The following is a 16439-nucleotide window of genomic DNA, read 5'->3' as shown; positions in this document are numbered from 1 at the left end:
CTTTATATATAAAAAGGGAGGAAAAAATAATATTCCTTAGAGGAACAAAAAACAAAATTCCTTAGCTTCTTTCTTAGGAAAGAAAAAAACTAAAAATACATAATGTTCTTCATTACAGCCATTAAAGAATCAAAAGAAGAAAAAAAAACTCAGAAACATAAGTTGCCTAAAACAGTAAAGGTGAGGAGCAACTGCATGGAAGTACAAAAATGAATATAACTGAATCCTTCTTTGAGGCATCAATAAAAAAAAAATCTCATTTTCTCAGCACTTTACTGACATAAAGTTGTTATTTGGAAATACTGGTTGCAATATGTTTCCTATACTTTCCTTCGAAAATCTTTTGAAGAAGCCTACTCTGTTGTACTTATTGTGTATCTCTTAATTTGTTTCCCCATTATTGAACTGAGTTTCATTCACAGATATTTAATATTCTCTTACAGTTAACAGGAATTGTGTGTCTTAGAAATTGTTGGCGCTTGCCGAAGCTACACAAAAGTTATATAAATAATCGGTGTATATAAAAACAACCTCTTGTGAACTGTTGATATAATATGTGATCATTGCAGGCCACCCGTACTCCAGCTCTATCTCTCTCTCTCTCTCCGAATCCCCCCCTTTAAGTGGGTGTTGTCAATTGGACGGAGTGCAGAAACCCACAAGGGGGGCCTCTCGAAACCCAGGATGTTATGTGTGTTTACCTAATACGTCATATTTGATGCGCCTTAAAAAAGTGAACGAGAAACGTTTACTTTACTCTTTTCGACACACGGACTGATTTGGTAAGCAGTGCAGATGTAATTAAAATTGGGCATGAGGGTTGTTAGCTTTGGTTTTGCTGATAAAAAAAAATCATGCAAAAAAAAAAAAGTACGCGTTCAGTATCGGTTTTAAATGCATTTTTTCATTAATCATCTGCAAAAAATGAGTCGAAATGCATTTACTGCTTACAAAGAAAATCTGCACCTCTAATTTTCATGTGTTCTTCCTTTCTGTTTGAATGTTTATTTCAGGACTTGACAGTGTTTTAGATAATGCATATATGTGTGATTTGCAGCGTACCACTACCTAAATATTGTTTCTGTGAATGTGCGCTGTCATTCGATATTTGTTTTCCATATCTCTCTCTCTCTCTCTCTCTCTCTCTCTCTCTCTCTCTCTCTCTCTCTCTCTATGTGTTTAAATTGAGGCACTGACGGTCACTAGAAATGCCGCTATGTGCGGCATCAGCATCAAGTTTGGATATACTCGACTAATCCCAGAGGGGAAATTGTATTTTTGCATCACCTTATGAGGTCAGAGCGCAGTGTCAGTTGGTTAATGCTGAGATGTTAAGTACATCACTGAAAAAAAGGAAATGGCAGGTTGTTACATTTACAAAACTGTATTTGCTTTATATTACATGTATTGTATATGTTCCACTTTTGAACATAAATCTTCTATTAAGTTGTCTCGATTTACTCGCTCAGTACTGTACGTTTACGTACTTGGAAAGAAAAAAAAAACTTCTGACTTTCGTTACTGGTCAACCACTTCCAGCATTGCTGTTCATTACTATTATCTTAACATTGCTCAACCAGATAAATACTCTTAATACAGACAAAAAAATAATACACCCGAATACAATACAATGCAGTTGTCGAATTTGCTCGTTTGACAATAAAAAAAATGTGAAAGAAGGTGCCAAGCAGCAATTTTTGCACTTCATATTTTACTAATAGTTAAGATTTATTCTATAACTAGCTGAATACCCGTGCTTCGCTACGGGACAGCAACAGGAAACGTGTTCTAAAATACACAGAGTGACAGTATAGGTCCTGTAAAGGTCATAAGGCAAGATTTAGCACATAAACGAAACAAAATGGGTTACTGATTATTTCTTGAATATAAGCTGCTCAAATATAAGCTGTTTTATGTATTGAGACGGTGACGTGCACAATGTAGGCCAGCGAGGAGAAGAGGAACGCGCGGTCACCGCTCATCCGCATACGTGAATATAAATCCTTTCTTCCTCGGTCATAGTTTTTTCGGGTTTATTTAAAGAGGTACAAACTTAATAGAAGAATTCATGAAGACAGTATTTAAAAAAGAATACAATAAAAAGGAAGTATGAAAATCAAAATCCTCAAAAAAATAAAATAAAAAATGCTTTAACAGTGTTTCCCAAACTCGGTTCTGGGGACCCCTGTGGCTGCAGGTTTTTGTTCCAACCAGATTCTGTTTTAAATTGAACTCCTGGGCTAATTAATTGATGTGTTATTTCCCAAGTTCTGTGTTTTGGGAACAATATAGAAATTAGAAAGCTCAGTTTGGTTAAAAAAATAAAATAAAATAAAATGTACCAAGCAGTTATATTAGAATAATGTATTTTTTAACAATATTTTCATCTTGATTTTCATTCAACTTTTCTAGGTGCTCTAATTGTTTAATTCATCCATTATTTACTAATTAGTGGGTCTGATGCTAAAGTACTTGCAGCCTTTGGTTATTTCGTGGTGTCTGAGCTGCTCCATTTTTAATTGCCATTAATAAGATACAACGAAGGGGGAAAAACTGCACAGAGAAAGGGCAAAATAGAATGAAATCAGTAAATAAGAGTTAAGCATTTAAATCTAAAGCAAAAGCAGAAATATTTTTGAATGTCTTATAAATGTAAAAATCACGCTGCTATGCTTTTCTGAACGCAGAATAAAAGAAAAATAATCCCAGCTAATTAAATAAGATCAGCGCTATCAGGTGTTGTCACTGATTAGGAATCTGGTTGGAACAAAAACCAGCAGCCACAGGGGGTCCCCAGGACCGAGATTGGGAAACACTGGAAATACCTCAGAATAACCTAACTAAATTATTTTAAAAAGATAATTAAATGGCAAATTATAAACACTTTGTGGAAACTCGAAAATATCAAAACAAAACTTGTACTTGAAAGTATTTTTAATTTACTTTAAAGAAATTTATTTTAGAAAGAAATTAGGTGAATGGGTCTGAAAGGGCGGCACGGTGGCGCTGCTGCCTCGCAGTTAGGAGACCCGGGTTCGCTTCCCGGGTCCTCCCTGCGTGGAGTTTGCATGTTCTCCCCGTGTTTGCGTGGGTTTCCTCCCACAATCCAAAGACATGCAGGTTAGGTGGATTGGCGATTCTAAATTGGCCCTTGTGTGTGCTTGGTGTTTGTGTGTGTCCTGCGGTGGGTTGGCACCCTGCCCAGGATTGGTTCGTGCCCTGTGTTGGCTGGGATTGGCTCCAGCAGACCCCGTGACCCTGTATTCGGGTTAGTGGATGGATGGATGGGGCTGAAAAACTATGAAATTTCGTGCTTGGACCACATAATTTTTAAAACCTTTTCTTAACAAGCACCTATGGGCCAAGGATAACTTACATTCCAAATTTCAAGTCCCAAGTCCTCGGGAGATTTTATGATGAGTGAGCCAGTGGTATTTGGTATATTTATATATAAATTAATGTATCTTATAACATTCTAAGGAGCATTTTGTGTTCGTATTTAGTTACACATTGGTCATGGCATTCTGGCAAATCCAAAGAAGTAGTGTTCTTGTACAACTGTTGTACATTTTTGATTTAGAATACTAAACTTTTGTATTTTTGTTGGTTTGTATTGTTTTTACCAAATAACACTAGTTTTGGTATAAGCAAACCTGATTATTTCTTATTAATAACTTTGAGCATGAACTATAAAATGATACTTGACAACCTGTAAAGGTTATAAGCTAAGTAACTCAGTGAGGTGCATTTTTTATAAAGTTTACAAAACAATTGTTAAAATATTATGCTTTATTGACATGCTTATTCAACATAATATAATTAACAGAGAATAAAAGCAAGTTTCGTTCATTTTTTAGAAAAAAATCATGTTGTTTCAGGATATATTAATTTAGCACATTATATGCATAATGACATTTATTTTGATAAAAACAATTTAATATGTGCAACTGATGTACATTTTTTTTTTCCATAATAATCTGACATGCCATTTTCGTCAGTGTATAAATAAACAGAAAATAGGAGGTGGTATTCTTGGGGGTGAAGTTTGCTAGAGTCTCATTAGTTCGAATTTCAATAAAGATTAATTGCCATCTCACGACTGAGTCCATAGGTGTCGAGGCAAACTAAGCAGTCGCCTATAGGGAGGTAAAATTTTGGTGATGAGATATTTTTTTTAAACAATATTGGCTCCAACTTACACTCAAAGACATTTTTAAATTATGTTCACGCACTAACAATGTTTAGCCTTGACCTGTGATGATCTGCACAAGCCCCCAATGGGTGGTCTTCCAAATCCTAGGAGGCACCTGCACATTCGGAGGCTCTTCTCCGTCCTGCATGTACTTGTTTGTTAATTGTTTTCATTTACACCTTCAGTGCACCAGAAATGCGAAAACCGGTCCTGGAGTCACAAAACATCACATCTGAATAAAATGATAGGAAACACAAACTTTTCAATTTCCAAGTGTGCTTTAAAAAATGTGCGTGTATATTGTGCATAACTGAATGTAATCTGCATGCTCTTCCAGAGACATCTGACAAATATAAAAAAACTAATACAAAATTTAAATAATTGAAATAATGCAAAAGAATAATGGATAATGACACCAATCCGAAAAAAAAAACATTCCTTTGTTTCCTCTGTTTCTTGTTACCATGCTCCTGAACTTGCCATTTGTAAACTGATGTAATAACATATTTTTTAATTCCAAGTAAATGTTGGTAGTTTACTATTTTTAATTTATTTATCTCTTTTAATTAACATAATATATTTAGGGACATGTTCAGTTGTGGTGGGCTCCTGCTCTCTGTTTTCCTGAAAGGGAATGAGTGGACAGATGGATGAAAGAATGGATGGAGCAGCTCTGCACTGAAGTTACTTAATTGTGAGTTACAGTATATGTTCATTAAATGTAATGATTGACTTGTCATAAACTGTATTGAAAATCTTTGAACAACTGACCCTCTCTCAACTTTAGACACTTTGATGTTCCTACTCCATTGATGATTTTCTTGATGACAATGACCGTCTGCTGTTCCAGACTTTACATTATTTGGCATGCTGGAGTTCTGGTCCACTTCATTGGTGCTGTCACCTGTGAGTGATTTATTTGAACTTTAAACTTGGGCAGTATCTGCAAATTAAAAAAAATTAAAAGTCTAATGAAAGAGCTTTAAAATTGTATTGTATAAGTCGAAAGACATCCTTTGTACCCAAGGAGACTGTGCTTAACTGTACAATTGAGATGTTTTGGAGTTGAGGTAATGTCAGTTATTCTAGAAAAATGAACACAGGTGCTCTTAAACATTCAAGGAACGTCATACAAAAGAAAGAAGCTGAAGTTTAGGTCAGGTTTATTCTTGAAGAGAGTCGTATTAAAAATAAGGCCATTTCTCTCCCCCCTCACTCTTAAATTTAAAGGTGCCTGAGATATTCTTCGGAGCGATGATGTAGGGGAGCCAGTGTTGGTTCCTACAAGAACCATCTGCATGAAGCTTCCAGAAAGAACCTCTTTTTTATTTAGATCCGTAACAAGCTCCGTACAGTCAATAACCAGTAACAGATGATAATAGATTTGCTATAGACTCTTACTGTGTACAATAACACAGGGTAAGTTCAGCTTTTCTTAATCTTTTAGTGTCCTGCTAGGCTGCCTACCATACATTAAAATATCAGTGTTGTATCCACATAACAGATCTTTCAGAGAACAAAAGAACCAAATTCATGTGTAAAGAACACATCCTAGAATGAAATTGTACTCTGTCAAGCAATGGTTCTACAAAGTCCCAGTCAAGAACCATAAAGTGCCATTAAAGAACCAGGATTTTTGAGAGTGCATCAGAAATGTACAGAAATTAGATGAGGGCAACTCTTCATACAGTATTTACTACATCTCAGAAAAATGAAGAGTCACCACCAGGCATCCACAATGTTTCAAGTACTTGCCAATTTTGTTTTCTTTCTTTTTTTTTAACACAATAATGTTTCATTTTTGTAAAGAGTGTGTGTTTGGCACAATTCCCACAATCGCATGCTGAATTTCTCCTCCTCCACATTTCCAGACATGATTGCTGTTGTTATTTTCAACATTTGTTAACAAAGTGCTGTAGTAATCCACCCTAAGACATTTCCATATGTGTTTTTTGATCTGTTTTTTGTTAGGCATTGTTGGTCAATGAGTAAGACATTACTGTAACCCGAACACCAGACACAACTGCTACGGACTCAGTTCCGAAGTTAAAATAAATTTGTTTTTATTGTACAAGAGTACCTTTACATTCATTTAAAGTCAGATCAATGCCATATATAACATTACTAGAATGCTTCTCTCATCTCCTCAGTGAGCATCATCCTCTTCCTCCCAACTCTAACTCCCCGAATGAAGTGAGATTCCTCCTTTTATGGCGGACCCGGGAGCACTTCTTTGTCTTCCCAAAATAGTGGGACTCAAGGACCTAATTACAGTCAGTAGTCATCATGACATGAATGTGCGTGGTGAGAATGAGGAAAGTAAATGTACCTTATGGAGAAAACAAGTGAAAGTGAATGCAGTTGTGGGTTTGCACAATTTTGGACTTGCCTCCCATAAGTGTTTGTTTATACTGCACAGTAGAGCTGCGGTGGGTTGGCACCCTGCCCAGGATTGGTTCCTGCCTTGTGCCCTGTGTTGGCTGGGATTGGCTCCGGCAGACCCCCGTGACCCTGTATTCGGATTCAGCGGGTTAGAAAATGGATGGATGGATGGATGCACAGTAGAGAGACATCTGAAAGACGCTTCCATCCTACATTACTCTGCACAGATTATGCCTATTGAACTTTTCATATTTTTGATGTGTTGTGCTAATTTTTTCGTAAGACAGCATGGTAAAATTGAAATATTTTATGATTAGAGAAGAGTAATAAAGATAATTCTCTAATGAAACATGGAGGTAAGAATAAACTAATGTTATTGTTTCTTTCAATTTAGTACCATTTAAAGTGAACTGTAAGAATCCACAGACTGCACAGATCAACAGGAACTTCACCCTTAATTGCACAACAGAGGGACAAAATAGCGACGAGCTCACATTTGTTCAGTGGTTTACAAGGGTGATTCTTTACTGGCTGTGTACACTGAGAACTCAAACCACAATGGGAACGATCAGTCAACAAGATTTGCAGTGGACGAGAATCGAATCAGACAAGGAGACATCTCCCTAGACATAACAGATGTGCAAACATTTGACGAAGGCAACTATCACTACACAGTTTCAACAAGAAAAGTACTACGTGAAGGAAACGTATTTTTGAAAGTAAAACGTAAGTCCTTCTGTGTTTATTTGAAAATAAAATAGAATAAATTAGTTACCGACCTTGTCTTGATTGGAAATTTTGGAATTTGAAGTTATAAGTTGTTCAGTTAGTTATCCTCATTTCAGTATGAGCTAGATTTTACATAAAGTTTGCTGTGTTTTTTCTCTATATATGATAGAATTTACTAGATGCTTTCTTTTCATTGCTTATGCCCTTGCTGCAGATCTACTTTCAGATGTAGTTTATTTCCTTAGCAGATGCTTTTATCCAAGCAACTTAAAAAAGAGGACCACATAATCAAGTAAATGTCAGTCTCAGGGACTGTATGGGAATAAGTGTTATAGGATAAGGGTACAAAAATGACCATAGCAGGTAGAGAGCTTAGAAAAATGCAACTTACATTTCCTAGGTTACAAAAACCTATCAAAGCTTTTATCAGATAGAAATTCAAAGGACAGCAGAGTCTTCAAATGCATCATAAACACTTTGACTGAGTCACACATGGACAGCCAGGAGTTACACATGAATTGAGTCTGGACTGAGATTTGATGTAATGTAGAGGTGGCAACACCAGAAACAGTTCATCAGCAGACTTGAGTGGTAAAAACGGACCATACGACCTCTCAAATGTGTCCCTATTCAGTGCCCTCCATAATATTGGGGACAAAGAGACATTATTCCTTGATTTACCCCTCTGCACCACAGTTTAAAATTACAAATCAAACAATTCAGAAGTGATTCAAGTGCACGTTTCAGACTTTCATTTAAGGGAATTTGAATACATTTTGATCACATCATATAGACATGACGGCACTTTTTCTACATGGTGCCAACTTTATATTATATTATATTATATTATATATTATATTGGGTGGCACAGTGGTAGCGCTGCTGCCTCGCAGTTAGGACACTTGGGTTCACTTCCCGGGTCCTCCCTGCATGGAGTTTGCATGTTCTCCCTGTGTCTGCGTGGCTTTCCTCTGGGTACTCCGGTTTCCTCCCACAATCCAAAGACATGCAGGTTAGGTGGATTGGCGATTCTAAATTGGCCCTAGTGTGTGCTTGGTGTGTGGGTGTCTGTGTCCTGTGGTGGGTTGATGCCCTGCCCAGGATTGGTTCCTGCCTTGCACCCTGTGTTGGCTGGGATTGGCTCCAGCAGACCCCCGTGACCCTGTTCGGATTCAGCGGGTTAGAGAATGGATGGATGGATGGATATTATATTATAAGTTACTAGTACACTATAAGAGTTCATTTGTCTAACCCCTGTCTTCATTGCAAGTTGGCAGATTATTGCAATTCACTCCTGAAAGAGGGACAAAAGACCTTTCTACCAGACACCATGAAGATGGATGTCCTGTTTCTGCCCTTTGGTCCCCTATCCTCTTTCATTTTTTTAAAAATAACAACATGGCTAACAGTTCCAGTTTGGGAATTACTAAAATCTAAATTCCTTTAACCGTCCTCCTTCCTCATATAATTCAGCATTGATGTTAAACACAGACAAATCAAAGGAGCAAACTGAACTATTTCCTAAATGAATATGATACAGTCCAACAAGCTCCTTGTAAATGTATGTTATCATCATTTATAGGATTCCATACTTGGTATCAAAAATTGAACTGGAAGGAATTTTTACACTTGAATTAGTGGCCAAACCATGACTGATTGAATGTGTTTTATTCTAATTTTTTGGTTTGCTTACTTCTCTTATAGTGCCTTATAAAGTTGAATGTCCAAGTCCACAGATAGCCTTCCCAAATATGAATACCTTAATAAACTGCACAATTAAGAACCTGAACAGTGATACGCTGACATATGTCTTCTGGACCAAAGATCACAATATTCTGGCCAGCTATCGAAGAACAAAAACTGAAGTAACACCAGTTCAACAATCCAGATTTTCTCTCAGCCAAGATACTATCAGCCAAGGAGACTTCTCCCTTTACATCATGGATGTACAACCATCAGACAATGGGCTGTATCGGTATTCACTGGGAATTAATAACACACGTGAAGATGGGGAAGTGATGCTTGAAATAAGAGGTAATGCGACCATGTAATGTTACAAATAATCAACAAAACAGAATGTATATGTAGAGGAATGTCAACTTATCTAAAGTTCAAATGGCATAACAAAATATCAAATCTATTAGAAATATAATATTACATGCAAAATATTTTCAGACCTGCTTAATCCATGTTGACTTTATGGAGGCTGACAATGGTGTATGCCAGCAAAATTGCATGCAAAGTAAGAGCTAACCTTTGACAGGGCACAAGTCCATTGTGTGGTCTACTCACATCAACAGGGCCAATGAAAAATAACCAATTAATTTTTTGTCATTTAAAGGCACAACATGCAGTCCCAAAGCAGGAAGTTTCAAAAGTCTACAAATCAAACCCAGTTCAATGAATCTATGAAGCAACAGTACAACTTAATTTGGCTAACTAAATAGCTGTCTCGAAAGCTTGCATTTGTAATCTATTTAGTTAGCCAATAAAAGATGTCATTTCATTCTACTTTCTCATGTAGAAAAATAAGAAGTTCTACATGTCAGCAAAAGGAACATCAATTAGAAATACAGCATATAAACATATACAAGGGACATTCAAAAAGTTTCCACACTTTTTTTAACTCTTATTTATTAAGAATTTCAAAAACAAATTATATCACTTTTCTAGAACAATTAGAACAATTAGAACAATCTAGACGAGAACAGGCCATTCAGCCCAACAAAGCTCGCCAGTCCTATTCACTTGCTTCCTCCAAGAAAACATCAAGTCGAGTTTTGAAAGTCCCTAACGTCTTACTGTCTACCACACTACTTGGTAACTTATTCCAAGTGTCTATCGTTCTTTGTGTAAAGAAAAACTTCCTAATGTTTGTGCGAAATTTACCCTTAACAAGTTTCCAACTGTGTCCCCGTGTTCTTGATGAGCTCATTTTAAAATACAAGTCTCGATCCACTGTACTAATTCCCTTCATAATTTTAAACACTTCAATCATGTCACCTCTTAATCTTCTTTTGCTTAAACTGTAAAGGCCCAGCTCTTTTAATCTTTCCTCATAATTCAACCCCTGTAGACCTGGAATCAGCCTAGTCGCTCTTCTCTGGACCTTTTCTAGTGCTGCTATGTCCTTTTTGTAGCCTGGAGACCAAAACTGCACACAGTACTCAAGATGAGGCCTCACCAGTGCATTATAAAGGTTGAGCATAACCTCCTTGGACTTGTACTCCACAGATCGTGCTATATAACCTAACATTCTGTTAGCCTTCTTAATGGCTTCTGAACACTGTTTGGAAGTTGATAGCTTGGAGTCCACTATGACTCCTAAATCCTTCTCATAAGGTGTACTCTCGATTTTTCGACCGCCCATTGTGTATTCAAACCTAATATTTTACTTCCTATGTGTAATACTTTACATTTACTGACATTAAATTTCATCTGCCACAAATCTGCCCAAGCCTGTATGCTATCCAAGTCCTTCTGTAATGATATAACGGATTCCAAATTATCTGCTAATCCACCTATCTTGGTATCATCTGCAAACTTAACCAGCTTGTTACTTATATTCCTATCTAAATCATTTATATATATTAAAAATAGCAGCGGCCCTAGCACTGACCCCTGTGGAACACCACTCTTAACATCAGCCAGTTCTGATGAGGTTCCTCGCACCATCACCCTCTGCTTCCTGTGTCTGAGCCAATTCTGCACCCATCTAAAAACATCACCCTGAATTCCCACTTCTTTTAACTTGATGCCCAACCTCTCATGTGGCACCTTATCAAATGCTTTCTGAAAGTCCAGATAAATAATATCATAAGCTCCACTTTGATCGTATCCTTTTGTTGCCTCCTCATAGAATTCCAACATGTTAGTAAAACACGACCTCCCCTTCTGAACCCATGCTGACTGTTCAGAATAACTCCTGTCCTTGTCATGTGTTGCTCAATCTTATCCTTAATAATTCCTTCCATTAATTTTCCTGTGATGCTTGTTAAGCTTACTGGCCTATAGTTGCTTGGATCTGCCCTGTCACCCTTTTTATATAATGGGATGATATTTGCCATTTTCCAGTCCTTTGGAATCTCTCCAGTGCACAGTGACTTCCTAAAAATATGTGTCAAGGGTTTATATATGTACTCACTAGCCTCCTTAAGAACACGAGGATAAATATTATCTGGGCCTGGTGATTTGTTTGATTTCATCTTATTTAATCGGAGCAGCACTTCTCCCTCTACAATTTCCAAATCCCTCAGTACCTCCTTAGTAGTTGTGTTTACCTCTGGCAGGTTATCCACTTGCTCACTTGTAAACACCTCAGAAAAATGTAAGTTTAGGGCATCTGCTATTTCATTGTCTGTATCTTTTAATTCCCTTTACTATTCCTGATGAACTTGACCTCCTCCTTAACTGTTCTTTTACTACTAAAATACTGAAAGAATCTCTTGGGGTCTTCTTTCGCCTTATCTGCTATATTCCTCTCCAACTGTCTTTTAGCCTCTCTGATATCCTTCTTAATGGTTGCCCTCATGTTCTCATACGCTCACGGTTCTCTTTGCAGTCATTAGTCTTATATGCCTTATACAGCAGTTTTTCCTTTGCAACTTCTTTTTAAATCTTTATTAATCCATCGTGGAGATTTTTTAGTTTCCTATTACTTCCAAATTTAGGTATGTATCTGTCCTGCATTACATGTAAAACATTTTAAACCTGTTCCACTGCTCCTCGACTGTCTCCACATTTAAAAGCTTATCCCAGTCTATCCTACTTAGACTTTGTCGCATCTGCTCAAAATTAGCCCTACTAAAGTTCAACTTAACAATTTTAGTCTTTGCATCTGTACTCTTACAAAATACTGAGAATTGTATTACATTATGGTCACTTGACCCTAGTGGTTCAATCACCTCTACACCCTCAATTCTATCCTGATTATTACAGAATACTAAATCCAGATAGGCTTCACCCCTTGTTGGTGCTTTAACATGCTGTGTTAAAAACAGTCGCGATTACTTCTAAAACTCCTGCTCTTGTGCTCCTCCATCTGTAAGGTTATCCCAGTTAATATTTGGATAATTAAAGTCCCCATGACTATAATATCCCCTGTAAACTTGCCTTTTGATATTACTAAAAGATGTGTGTTGAAATTACTGTCTGAATTGGGTGGTCTATAACACACTCCTAAAATGAGACCTTTTCCCTAATATTTTCCAGGCGAAGCCACATGTCCTCACTAAGATGGGGCTCATCATCCAACTGAAGATGACTTACATTTAATTCCTGTTTGGCATAAACAGCAACCCCACCTCCTTTTCTGTTCTGTCTATCCTTCCTAAAAAATATGTATCCCTCTATGTTACACTCATCCCCATCTTTGTTATTTAGCCAGGTTTCCGTTATTGCTATAATATCATAATTGTGCTCTGCTACATACAACTCCAACTCACTTACCTTATTTTTGATACTTCTAGCATTAAGGCAAGCTATTTTTAATGTGTTAATCCTTCTATCTTTACGTGTTTGCTTAAAATTTACATTACTATGCATTTTTATTTCTACACCATTGTTTGTTCTTCCATGTATAGATCTAAATCTGGCCTGTCCTAAACTCCCTGCCCCCTCATTCCCTAGTTTAAACAATCCTCGACTAGCCTACACATACGCCTCCCCAATACATTGGTGCCCCTCCGGTTCAGATGTAACCCGTCACGGCGAACAGGTCCCATCTGTTCCAAAAGGAGTCCCAATGCCCCATAAACCTATACCCTTCTACCCTGCACCAAGATTTGAGCCACGCGTTAAGCCTTCTAATCTCCTCAATCTTACCTGGACTGGCGTGGCACAGGCAGAACTTCGGAGAAGACTACCTTGTCAGTTCTGCTCCTCAGCTTGGTACCTAACTCTTTGAATTTGGATCGCAGAACTACCCTTATGTATGTCATTTGTTCTAACGTGGACAATGACAACTGGATCCACCCGCTCTGGCCAAGAGCCTATCCACCCTTCCAGGAGGTCTCCCACCTGTGCTCCCGGAAGGCAACACACCGTCGAGACTCTCTCTCTCTGGAGCACACCTGCGCTTCAATCCCCTAATGATTGAGTCCCCAACTATCACTACCTCTCTCTTTTTGGGAACTGGTTTTGAGGTGGCCCGTTGGGGCTCCTCAACCCTGCCTACCACCTCAGAATTATCAGAGTCACCGTCCAGCTCCGCCAGGACATGATAACGGTTAGACACTTCTAATTCTGGGGTTGATGCCCCAGGACAGTGTGCACCCTTTACCTTACGCCTTGCGACCGTGACCCACCTATTCCTACCTGTCTGGTCTGGAATCTCCTCCCGCCACCTTAGGGGTGCACACTATCTCTAAAGGACACCTGGGCCAAGTCCGCCAATTCTCTATTACAACGCAGGTCAGCCAACTCCTCCTCCAGTTCAGCGACCCTGAGCTCGAGGTGCTGGATCAGCTGGCATCTCTTGCAGATGTAGCCCTCATAGACAACTGGCTCTTCCAAACCATCTCTAAAAGTCCAACATCCAACAGGACTTGCATTGCACTGGCCTCATTATTAAAATTTGATTTGGGATTACTAAGCTGCCTTAACTATATATTTTTTTTTTCTTAAAATTAAATTTCTTCTTCTTTCAGCTGCTCCTTAACTTAAATGGTAACACTAAGATCTGCTACAGATATTTTACACCTTTTCCCCCTTAAGCTCCTGTACTGTTCTCCCTCTCAGCTGCCTGCCTTTCTATGAGGTTAACTTTACTTTTCTCTGTCTCTTCTAGCTTTGCGCTCTTCTTACTTATAAGCTCTTCACTCGCACTGTTTGTATTCCCCCGTATTAATGAACCAATACGCTGTCGCCCACTTAACTGTTCTGCCTCTGGACCGCTAAGGACTGTTTAATCTAAAATAAACAAATAAATAAAACTTTACTACCTTATTTGCTCCTACTGCTCCTTGTGCCTGACGGTGTCTTAACGCAGGCCGCTTACCTGCGCACTACTGAGTTTCCACCTTTTACTGCTTTGAAGTCAGCCGCAGCCTCTTTTTTTTCTTTTCCTTTCCTTTAAACTAAGGAATCGCTGTTACGACGACGCGGTTATTTATTACAAATGCCGATATCAGTTACTGCTGTCTACCCTGCCGCCTCGATGCTAATTCAAATACAGATAACAAGAAAAAGAACAAGTACAAATAACTTTTCCAAGCGCACTTCCAAACACCCAGCTACTTTTGCTCTTGTGCGGGCGAAAAAAAAGCAAAAAAAAAAACCCTTCTAAAGGGAAAAAAGCTTTAAAAATTCCCACACGGTTCCTTAGAGGCAACCAAAACCCAAGTTTTAAGAGCAAAATGTATTTTTTTAATGTAAATCTCACACCACAGAACAAACCAACACTCTCAACAGACTCTAGCGTTTGCAAAGCACACGTCAGCACAAAGCACACGTCTACAGTCACCTTTTTTTGCGATTCAATTTTCCCAGCATCATATCAACTTTTTAATTCCCAATTAGTACTCCTCTTGACTTTCCAACTAAAATATAAAAGTATGGAAACTTTTTGAATGTCCGTCATATATATATATATATATATATATATATATATATATATATATATATATATATATATATATATATATATATAAGATGGGAAACTCACTCAACTTTTATGGTCATTCATCCACTTATATATTATATGGTTGAACAAAATTTCATTCCTTATGGTCCCAGGTGTATAAATAAATCAACATACATTATATTTAATATACACCATAACATTACCAAAACCAGTGCAACAATACAATGCAATAAGACAAAAAATGCTCAATGTCCATAGTAAAGTGCAAAATGAAAAGTGACAATATAATGCATGATTGGGGTAATGTTATAGGGGTGTGGTGCCGGGTGACATGTAGGAGTTCACAAGTTTGACAGTCTGGGGAGAGAAACTGTTGCAATACAATACAATTTATTTTTGCACAGCCCAAAATCACACAGGAAATGCCGCATTGGGCTTTAACAGACCGTGCCTCTTGACAGCCCCCCAGCTTTCACTCTCTAAGAAGACAAGGAACAACTCCCAAAAAAACCCTAAGTGCCACATTTGAGTACCGAGAAGAGAAACAGAATAGGTGAAGGTTAGTATCCAATTATAACTATCATGTTACTTATGTTTTAGTGCTAATGACTAACAACAGAGATGCAGTCTGTACAGTTAATTAGCAGCTCTAGTCAGGGTGTGCTAAACTGAAGTAGTGAGTCTTCAGCAGGGATTTAAAGGTTGAGATTGAAGGGGCATCTCTTATTGTAGCAGGCAGACCATTCCACAGTTTAGGGGGCCCTGTAACTAAAAGTTCAACCTCCCACTGTTATTTTATTAATCCTTGGAATCATAAGCAGATCGGCATCTTGAGATCTTAATGTGCGCTCAGGTTTGTAAGTCATGATAAGTTCAGACAAGTAAGCCAGACCTTGGCCATTTAATACATTATATGTTAAAAGGAGGATTTTGAAATCTGCCCTAAACGTAACCGGGAGCCAGTGTAAGGATTTAAGAACTGGAGTAATGTGTTTGTATTTTCTTGTTCTTGTAATAATTCTTGCAGCAGCATTTTGGATTAACTGGAGGCAGAATAAAGAACAATTTGAACATCCAGTGAACAGCACATTACAGTAATCAATCCTACTAGAAATAAATGCATGAATTAATTTCTCAGAATCCTGTTTATTTAGAAAATGCCTTAATTTCCCAACATTTTTAAGATGAAAGAAACATGATTTTGTAATATGTGCTTTAAATGACATGCTAGAGTCAAAGATAACTCCTAGATTGCCGGCTGATTCAGTAAAATTAATTGGGATTCCAACTGAGTTAAATGATGACAAAATATTGTTGTGATTAGCATCATTCCCTCCAACAATGAACATCTCTGTTTTATCTGTATTTAAAGACAAGTAGTTCTCATCCACCCACTCCTTTAATTCACTAACACAACTAATTAAAGAAAACATTGGAGAATTTTCATTTGATCTAAATGAAAGGTATAACTGGGTATCATCTGCATACGAGTGAAAATTAACATTATGTTTCCTAATGAGAGATCCCAGTGGAAGCCTGTAAAGTGAAAACAGT

General features: G+C 37.7%; 1 long non-coding RNA gene across 5 annotated transcripts in view; it reads left to right on the top strand.

Annotated features, from left to right (window-relative positions):
• Positions 1 to 622: 622 nt before the first annotated feature.
• The window catches only part of LOC120536757, a 33726-nt gene continuing 17909 nt past the window's right edge, over positions 623 to 16439 (top strand). For 2 of the 5 annotated variants that reach the window (XR_005635178.1, XR_005635179.1), the window contains exons 1-5: positions 625 to 782; positions 4777 to 4886; positions 4980 to 5098; positions 6969 to 7300; positions 9008 to 9337. This is a non-coding gene — a long non-coding RNA (uncharacterized LOC120536757). Of the gene's footprint in view, positions 783 to 4776; positions 4887 to 4979; positions 5099 to 6968; positions 7301 to 9007; positions 9338 to 16439 lie in introns of all 5 variants that reach the window. The other 3 variants (XR_005635180.1, XR_005635177.1, XR_005635181.1) reach the window with 3 other exon arrangements.

Source organism: Polypterus senegalus, chromosome 10 (assembly GCF_016835505.1).
Source record: "Polypterus senegalus isolate Bchr_013 chromosome 10, ASM1683550v1, whole genome shotgun sequence".
In the NCBI taxonomy this organism is placed as follows: domain Eukaryota; kingdom Metazoa; phylum Chordata; class Cladistia; order Polypteriformes; family Polypteridae; genus Polypterus; species Polypterus senegalus.
This window is presented reverse-complemented; position numbering and strand designations above follow the sequence as displayed.